This window comes from Crocuta crocuta, unplaced genomic scaffold (assembly GCF_008692635.1).
Source record: "Crocuta crocuta isolate KB4526 unplaced genomic scaffold, BGI_CrCroc_1.0 scaffold422, whole genome shotgun sequence".
Lineage (NCBI taxonomy): Eukaryota > Metazoa > Chordata > Mammalia > Carnivora > Hyaenidae > Crocuta > Crocuta crocuta.
In genome coordinates, this window is record NW_027529554.1 from 746,376 (window position 1) to 756,621 (window position 10,246).

Sequence of the window (10,246 nt, forward strand, 5' to 3'; positions counted from 1 at the left end):
TAAATAAATAAATAAAGCTCCTTTGCCCTTGACCATTGGTTTGTCATCTCTTACTGTACATGCCCCCTTGCATACTCTATATACACTGTCTTTGAGAAAAACTACACGATGTTCAGTTTTTCACGACTTCTTCTTTCTCTGTCAAGGCCCTCTTCTATCATTTACAGCCCAGGAGGAACATGAACTATGGTTCCTATGTCCCTGCAATTCCAACCACCCAGCTCCACTTGGTATCACAGGGGACTTCAGTGCACATCTAGGGAGAAGCCATACCACATTCCCAGGGTCTGATCATGTTTCCCCCCAACAATGCTCCTTGGCCTACAGCCACAGGGGTGAACAGCTGAAATTCAGGTGGGCCTCTGGTGATCCACTGAAGGAAGATTCCTGAGCAGTCATGTATGCATGACGTGTATGCAAGCCCCCACATTTGCACAGGGAATTCCATGGTTCTGGACAGCCTGATGCAGGAGTAGAAGTGGGGAGGCAGGAGAATGGAAACTCCTGATTTGGAGGTGTTCTGGCCCAGTGAGGAAGTGGTGAGTGGAGGGCAGGGCATCCAGAGCAGGGGCCCCAGTTGCCCAGTTCTAAGGGTGGCACTGCACCATTGTAAGATTCTTATTAAAGAACCATATCGAAATGTATCTAACTAGTTAAGGGGCACCTGGGTGGCACAGTTGGTTAAGTGCCCAACCCTTAATCTCAGCTCAGGTCATAATCTCACCATTCCTGAGTTTGAGTCCGGCATGAAGCTCCGTGCTAGTGGTGTGAAGCCTGCTTGGGATTTTGTCCCTCCTTCTCTGTGTCCCTCCCCTGCTTGTGCTCTCTCTCAAAATAAATAATAAATTTTTAAAAATTAATAGATAAGTTTCTAAATACTTCTGGTAAGAAACCTGGTTCTCTCTGTATCCGACGTAAATTTCTTGGAAAAATCAGACTCACGAATTCTGTGACAACAAATAAGTTCATCTAAAAAAAAACCTTGAAGACTTCAGCAGAAAATTTTCCCCCTCACTGGTCAAGTGGGTTTCTGGCAGGCAGTGACTAAAATAACAAAGAATTGTCTGGGGAACAGATTGCAAGAATACAGATGAAATAAACACACGTCTTGAAAAACAAAGTATTGGAAATCCATTCTAACCAGTATTTGTTTATAAGAGATACAGTTATATTTGTCTGCAGTGAATTAGGCCCCAGGTTTGAGTCCCGTGATTGGGCTCAGACATGCAGCAGATGTTCTCACATGTACACGAGCCCTGAAGGGAGAGCTGGTGCGACTGTGAGGTTTCACAGGAAGGCAAAGCAGTGCTGTGTGCCAAGGGGTTCCTTCAATCCATTTCACCCCAAACAACTGTTCAAACTTCCCTAGCATGTAAGTGTGTCATGTGGAAATAAAAGGAAATCTTCCGGAGAAAAATCTGACCCTATTCTGCCAGGATAATTCTTGACTAGATCTGTTTATATGCATTTGCAGCTGACTAAAAGGTAATTTATTATTTCTTTGGGGTGAGCAGGGCTTCTTCTTTTGGAGAAATGATCTGAAAAGGGTTTTTATGAATTAACAAGATTTTTTATTGCCTTGGGTCTGAAACAAACTTGAGAGATTCATTTATGTTTCTCATATGATATCCTTGAATAAAATTCACAAACCAAACAGGATGCTTAGGTTCATTAGCCCATAACAAAAGGGAAAGGATTGTGTCAGAAACAAGTTTGGAAAATTTCAAAAATGTAATATAATTTTACAACATATTATAGTGACTGTAAAAGTCAAAAACGAGGTTTGATTTAAAGTCACAACGGCAACACAAACTGAGATATCACCGAGAAAACTTACTTCCTATCTTCAGAGGGAGAAACACAGAGAAGGCAAGAATTTTCAAAAAAATTTTCAGAAATTATCTGTGAACCCCAGCTGGACATGCATATTGCTTGTGTCTGACATTAATTCTAGCTGAAATTTAAATGAATCCAACCAGAAAATTGGCAATGTAGAGATATTAGAATAAAGTATAAAACATTATGTGTTTGATTTATGCAGGAATTTGGACTTGTTCTGAGACTGAAAGAGATAATAGGACTTGAGAAATTACTAAGAGTTGGTGAGCAGGCCTATTTGTATGCCAAAAAGACCATTGAAGCAGTTAATCCTTAAGGGAAGTGATTATATCAAACCACATAGGAAAAGACTCAGGTGTATGCTTTATGGAATGAGGATTTGTTCAGAGGGTCTTAGATAACCATTATGCTGAAATGAGACAAAATGCACAATGTCCTGAAACTTATAGAACCAAACATATTGGTTCCCTTCCCACATTGTCAGCGCCTTGACCCTTACCCAGACCTGCTCATTTGGAAAGTAAAGCACACCAAACCGGAATCTCAACTGCAAATATCACCCCACCTATATCCTGACACCCCAAAATATGTCCCTCCAACGAAAACTATAGAGCATTTATGAAAGAAACTGAAGAGGTCACAAAGAAATGGAAAAATGCTCCATGCTCGTGGATTGAAAGGACAAACATTGTTAAAACATCAATACTACCCAAAGCAACCTACACTTTTGATGTAATCCCTATCAAAATGCTACCAGCATTTTTCATGGAGCCTAAACAATCCCAAAATTTGTGTGGAACATAAAAGACCTCGAATAGCCAAAGCAATCCTGAAAAAGAAAAGCAAAGCTGGAGACCTCCAGTTCTGAAGGTCAAGCTGTATTACAAAGTTGTAATCATCAAGACAGTATGGTACTGGCACAAAAACAGACACACGGATCAGTGGAATAGAATAGAAAACTCAGAAATGGACCCACAATGAAATGGTCAGTTCATCTTTGACAAAGCAGGAAAGAATATCCCATGGAACAAAGTCAGTTTCTTCAACAAATGGGGTTGGGAAAACTAGACAGCAACCTGCATAAGAATGAACATGGACCACTTTCTTACACCATATACAAAAATAAATTCCAAATGGATAAAAGACCTAAATGTAAGAAAGTGAACCATCAGAATCCTAAAGGAGAACACAGGCAGCAACCCCTGACCTTGGCCACGGCAACATCTTACTAGACACATCTCTGGAGGCAAGGGAAACAAAAGCAAAAAAATGAACCACTAGGACCTCATCAAGATAAAAACGTCTGCACAGCAAAGGACACAACCAACTAAACTAAAAGGCAGCCTACAAAATGGAAGAAGGTATTTCCAAATTACATGTCTGATAAAGGGTTATTATACAAAATCTATAAAGAACTTCTCAAACTCAACACCCAAGAAACAATACAGTGAAGAAATGGGCGAAAGACATGAATAGACATTTTTCCAAAGAACACATCCAGACAGTTAACAGATCCATGAAAAGATACTCAACATCACCTACCATCAGGGACATGCAATTCAAAACCACCATGAGCTACCGTCTCACACCTGTCAGAATGGCTAAAATGAACAATGTGGGAAATAACAAATACTGGTGAGGAGGCAGAGAAAGGGGAACCCTCTTGCCATGTTGGTGAGAATGCAAACTGGTGCAGACACTCTGGAAAACAGTATGGAGTGTCCTCAAAAAGTCAAGAAAAAAACTACCCTATGATAAATGGGTAAAGAAGATATATCTATACCTATACATACACAATGGAATATTACTCAGCCATCAAAATGAATGAAATCTTGCCATATGCAATGACATGGATGGAATTAGAGAGTATTATGCTAAGGGAAATAAGTCAGAGAAATACGAATACCATATGATTTCACTCATATATTGAATTTAAGAAACAAAAGATATGAACATACGGGAAGAGAAGGAAAACTCAAATCAAAAGAGAGTGGGAGGAAAAACATAAACGACTCTTAACTGAGAGAACAAAAGCAATAGTCTTCTGGTTTTTCAGGTGAGATGCTATGAGAGACAGTGTACGGGACTGTTCTCTTGGAAGGACAGCAAGACGGCAGTGTTAGCCATGCCTCTTTGATCAGAAAGGTGATCAGCATTGCGAAAGTCCCAGGAGCCATTGTTCCCTACGGTCAAGCTGTGTTAGTCAACAGTACCACTTACATTTCAGGACAGCTAGGCACAGACCTTCATGTGGACAGCTGGTGCCAAGAGGGATGGCAGAAGAAACTAAAGAAGCTCTTATCAGCATGAGTGAAACTCTGAAAGCCACAGGCTGTGACTTCACTAATACAGTAAAGACAACTGTTCCGCTGGCTGGCATAAATGACTTCAAAACTGTCAATGATACCCACAAACAGTATTTCAAGAGTAGTTTTCCTGATAGAGCTGCTTACTGGGTTGCTGTTCTGCCAAAGGAGGCCGGGTGGAGACTGAAGCAGTGGCTGTCCAGGGACCTCTCACAACAGCATCGCCTGTAAGTGGGTCCAGCATTATTTAGTCTGGAATCATAATAATGCTCTTAACTTAACATCTTAATTTTTACAGTTGATGTTGAAAAGTGCACGTCTGACTAAAACACTTGAAGTTATTATGAAAATACCATATAATAAAGGGAATTGAGCATGACCTGAAGATTAGAGGACAAATCCTGTTACCAGCATTATAAAAAACCCATTCATGTTACTGCATGTGGGAAAAGAGATACTCATTACATACTTACTCCAAGAAACAATAGTAAAGGGAAATAACATGCACGAGAGATGAGTCACTATTCCTGACAAATAATAAAGAGCACACCTAATTCAATTAAATCCTAAAAATTTAGTGATGTGAAATACTTCGTTCTCACATCAGCTATCTAGTTCTGCTTTCACTTGAGTAAAATGGAAGTACTGAAGTTTGAATGGTAGAAGTAAAGAAAAAAGCAGACCAAAATTTTAATACATAATATTTTTCTAATGGAAATAAAATAGACAAGCAGACTTAAAATTAATGAATGAATAAATAAAAGCAATAGTCTTCCGCTTCTGTCCAAGATGGGAAAACCAATCAGATTTACCCTCCTGCCTAAAGCAACCAAGAATACCAAATGAAATTATTTGGAACAATGATTTTAAAGACACTGGGCATCAGACAGTGAAAGGCGGTGATCCCTAAGAGATAATAAATGTCATGGAGACTGTCCCAGTTTACTGTTTTAAGAGTTTCCAGACCCCAATGCAGGAAGGCACAACCTGAGATCAAGGTCTCCGTGAGTTGAGGAGAAGCAAGCAAGATTCTGGGGAGACGAAGGTGGCTAGAACTGGCCATGTAGAGGGTTAAAGAACTCTTCTAACTGGAGAGAGAAATCTGGGAATGTGCAGATGGTCCTCCTCAAGTACTCAGCTAAGTACTGATCAGCACCTGTATGTGAGCAAACAATCTGAAGCCAGAAAAAGAACCACCTGGAAAGATTAAAGAGAACAGCACTCACAGCACTCACAGGACCTGGAACAGTATCCGCTCCCACCAGCCAGAGTGGAAAGCTTCCATGGGGCATCAGATGGGATTTGCCTCAGTTGTGGGGAACGATTAGCCTTCGACTTTGCTCCATTGGTCCTGGGAGAACTGAAAGAATCAAATCCTGGCAGTAAAAGTTGCTAGATCAAGGTGTGTACATTTTACATTTTGATATACCACTACCCATTTGACTTCTAAAAAGTTCATCAGTTTACACTATCCATTTATTCCACAGAGTTGCCTTCAAGGGATTTATTTGTTAATCTGATGGGTGAAAACATCCATCTTCCTGGCTTAATTCCCTTGTTCTTTTCCAAATCTTTGCTCTGACATGACTACACCCCTGAACTGCTGGCTATTACTACACCCTACTGACAGCCCTGAAACTGGCTCTGTCTGGTAGATATGATCTAAACCTCATGCCAACACACATGTGCATCAGGGGCCCTGTTTATAGAACAGCCACCGTCTCCTATGAAAAACAATGCAGATTCCAATTATTAATATTTTCTTCTGTTTTTCAAACAGAAGACAATACAGCTGAGCCTTTTACAATATAGGTTTGAAATACCCAGATCCACTTACATGTGAATTTGTTTTTAATGAATACACAATACTGTAAATGTATTTTCTCTTCCTTATGAGTTTTGTTTCTAGCTTACTTTATTAAATGAATACAGTATAATACATACATCATACAAAATATGTGTAACCAATAGTGTCAATCAATGGTTTATGTTATCAGTAAGGCTCTCTATTAAGAGTAGCCTATAAGTAGTAAAGTTTTGGGGGAGTCAAAAGTTACACGTGGATTTTCAACTGCATGGGAGTTGGCATCCCTAATCTCCTTGTTGTTCAAGGGTCAACTGTATATTAAAAGTTCACCTTACTGGGGCACCTTGGGTGGCTCAGTTGGCTGAGCATCCAACTTGGGCTCAGGTCATGATCTCACAGTTCATGGGTTCAAGCCCCATGTCAGGCTCTGTACTGACAGCTCAGCGCTTGGAGCCTGCTTGGGATTCTGTGTCTCCCTCTCTCTCTCTGGCCCTCCCCTGCTTGGGTGCATGCTCTCTCTCTCTCTCTCTCAAAAATAAATAAACATTAAAAAGTTTCACTTTATTGATTTGTTATATTCTACCACTGGGTTCAGAATAAAATAATGCATCCTTCAGAGGCAGGTAGATTTGAATTCAAAGGTCTTCTCATAAAATACCTATTAATTTCATCCAATTTCATCCTAAGCAAGATAAGTTAATTTCTCTTGTTTCCTCATCTGAAAGATGAGAAAATTAATATGTACCTTTAAAGGGTTTTGTGAGGAATAAGGGAAATAATAAAGGGAAAGTCATTATGGAAACAATTAGTAAATATATGAGGAGATGTGTTCCTGAATGACGAGATCACCTAGTGTGATCTAACTTTAAAAAGTAAACTATAATCAATTTATACTGAAATTGCCTTCATGAAACTTTAAAGAATTTCAGAATAAGAAATAAAGGTGCTTGTAGAAAAACTAGCAATTAATTGTTGGCTTTTTAAATGTTTACCTCACTTGCAAATTTAAGGACAACCAAATAATTTACAAAGTTACAAAAAGTTACAAAACAAAGAAACCACTTGACACAAAGAATAAAACACCATTAGTGGATTCATTTTCTTGTCACTGCCGTGACAAGTTATGACAAATGTAGTGGCTTAAAACACAGATTTATTCTCTGATAGTTCTAGAGTTTATCAGTCTGAGAAAAAACAATGCAGATGATTAAAATCAAGGTATTGGCAGGGCTGGTATCCCTTGAAGGTCCGAGGAGAGAATCCCATCCAAAGACTGTCCAGCTTCTAGAGGCTGCCATATTGTTTGGCTTGTAGCTGCTTCACTCCAACTACTTGCCTCCATTGCCCCATCTACTACTCAACACTGATCTTCTACCTCTCTCTTACAAAGACTTTCATGATGACATCAGGCCCACCTGAGAACGCAAGGTAATCTCACCTCAAGATCTTCCATTTATCACATCTGCAAAGTCCTTTTGCCATATAAGGTAACATTCACAAGTTCCAGAGATGAGGACAAGGACATCTGACAGGGGGGAGCAATTATTCAGTCTATCACAGTCAATAATGCAAACGCACTTACAATTTGGGCAACAGAATATATAAAGAATGCTACACTGAATCATCCAAATCAATAGATTACAAACAACCCAATCCTTCAACATTTCCTCCTCCGTAAAACCTGCCCTAACTCCCCTCAACAAGTTGTGGACATCTGTGCTTGAGGCTGACTATGTGTTTGATAGTACGTGCAGCACACAAGAAAAGAACCTTGATTGAGCATCTCCTGAGCACCACGCATGGCTTGGGCACTGGGGATCCAACAGTGAACAGACCAAAGTCCCTGCCTTCATGGAGCTCCCATTCTAACAGAGGAAGAACAGTGTCCCTGGAACTATCTCAGTACCACCAGCGCAGAATGTCTTGGAAGAAAAGTAGTGAGAGTCACATGTTCCATATGACTCTACTATAAAGACCTGGGAAATAGTACATTTATGACTCCCAAGGTAACTTCCTGAAATAGATAAGAGCTAGCTCAAAAATATTAGAACTTATTATAAAAGATAAAATAACCCTACATCTGAAGAGGTGAGTTATTTAGTACCCTGGTCACGGGTAAAAAAAAAAAAAATTGGAAATCTGAATGAATTCCAGAGGCTATTAATAATTGGCTGCAGATTCAATGCACTAAATTATGAGGAAGAGAAACTATTAGCACCTTCTGTTTCAATTTTATAACTCAGTTTAAGGTATAAGAAGACTCCTAAGATATAAAACAGAATTCATGGGAAGGAGTAGAAAATGGCCTCATTTCCCCTACCAAATTGTATATTAATTAAAATAGGAAAACAGAGAATATGCCTTCTAGTTGCTTGAAACTCACACTTGGTTGATATGAGGACAGAATAACCCCTGTCCTTTTCTCCTAATAGCCTATTTCTCTGGAGCATTCTCCTCTGATTTAGTGCTCCTTGATTAAGGGTGTGCTTTTTTCACCTTGTATGTATGAATTTACATAAAGAGGCATTAAGTAGCATCTCAACCATCCTCTGTGCCTCAACAGGAAACCAAAAAAGAAAAACTGTTTTAAGCATATCAAACTTTAGAAGTTCTTCTGGAAGAAGTAATTCCCCTTTCATGGCCTCAAGAAAGCCTGCAGCTGAGAGGAGAGGACCCAGAAAGGACGCATTGAATGAGCCACACCTGGAAGCCAGATGTCAGCAACCATTCGTGGCATCAGTACATGTATCAGGGTTTAATTGGGGAACCAGGACCACAGTGACTAATATGGGGTGACAGGTTCCTTATAGGGTTTAAACTTAACTGTGGGAGATGCTGGCGAAAGAATCCTCCGGAAGGGGGTAGCTGAAGAACTCGAGAAACATCCCTAACCCAGAACCAGAGAGAGCGCCGGTGCAGAAGTCTATGCAAGACTGCTGTGTCTGGTTCTGCGGGCCAGGCACAGATTGGTGTAGGTCAGCTAGGTCAGATCTCGTTGCAGAGCAGGAGAAATCAGGGAAAAACAAGAACCCATGAAGACCCACCAGAACTCACAAAGACAAGCTGAAATCCACAAGGACGAGCAGGAATATGAATCTTTTGTCAGGACAACTCCAGAGACCGGCACCTGGTGCTCTTCCCCTGGGGGCTGCCCGAGTGCCGGGCCCAGGACTTGGAGAAGCTGCAGGAGGAGCAGCAAAGTCCAACGCAGCTGCACACGGAGTTGCGGCTGTAATGCAAGGCTCGGGGCTGCCCCAGCCCGAGGAAGTGGATCACAGATCACCCGGTGTCACGGCCATTGCTTCTCTGCTTTCCAAATACTGCACACATTTCTCCTGTGCCCGGTCCTCACCCACGATCATACAGGAAAGGCGACCCCAGCGTCATATTTTTCTCACAGACACAATTTATTCGATCTTATTTCCCGTACCTATAATAGGCAAATTTATATTTGGTCCCCTTTCCTATCCTAACATCCCCAAAGTCCTCTAAGTTAATGCTTCTAAACTTTAGCACCTGTAAGAATCACCTGGCAATCTTCTTAAAAAGTATATTCCAATACAGTGGATCCAGGATGGGGCCTGAGATTCTGCACGTCTGACTTGCCGTGTTTTTACCCAATGAGATATAACTTTCGCAAGTGAAAATGCCACGGTGGCCATTTTCAAACTGTGTTCCATGGGGCCCTAGGTTCCTCACAGGTGCTGACAGCCCACAAGTTGGTGGGGAAAGATCAGATTTGGCCTGTGCATCACCCGAGGCTGCTCTGCCTTTGTTGTGTATGTTGGAACCTCATGTAAAACCTCATTTGTGGAAAAATACACATGATTTCCCTGGTATAATATCAGCAACAACAACAAAACCTAAAAATCATTTGAATTTGAAGGATCGTGAACCTAATTGCAAAACTCTCTCGGCATTGTTTTTGAAGAAAAAATAAATAAATACTCCATTCTGCTTATCTGCACTACATTATAAAACAAATTATAAAAGCCAAATTTTCCTCAATGTGTTTAATAGATTAACTGACTTCCCATTATAACCTTGAGCTAATCACTAAGAAACTTCTTAGTACTGATGTTCTTAGTATCTTCTTCTTAGTACCTTCTCATACCTATGTTCAATTCAACTCAACAAATAGCCGTGGAGTGCTAAGTATGTTACAGATCCAGTGCCTTAGGAGACAAATGGATTCAGTCACAGTTTCAGTCTTCAAAGAGATTTGCTTCCTATTAGGAAGAATAAAATAATTTACTATAAAACATGAAAGTGAGAGGGACACCTGGATGGCTTC

At 40.4% G+C, this 10,246-nt stretch overlaps 1 pseudogene; it reads left to right on the forward strand.

The window, feature by feature from the left end:
* Positions 1-494: 494 nt before the first annotated feature.
* On the forward strand, positions 495-8,843 carry LOC144229413 (2-iminobutanoate/2-iminopropanoate deaminase-like; annotated as a pseudogene).
* The last annotated feature ends 1,403 nt before the right edge of the window (positions 8,844-10,246 follow it).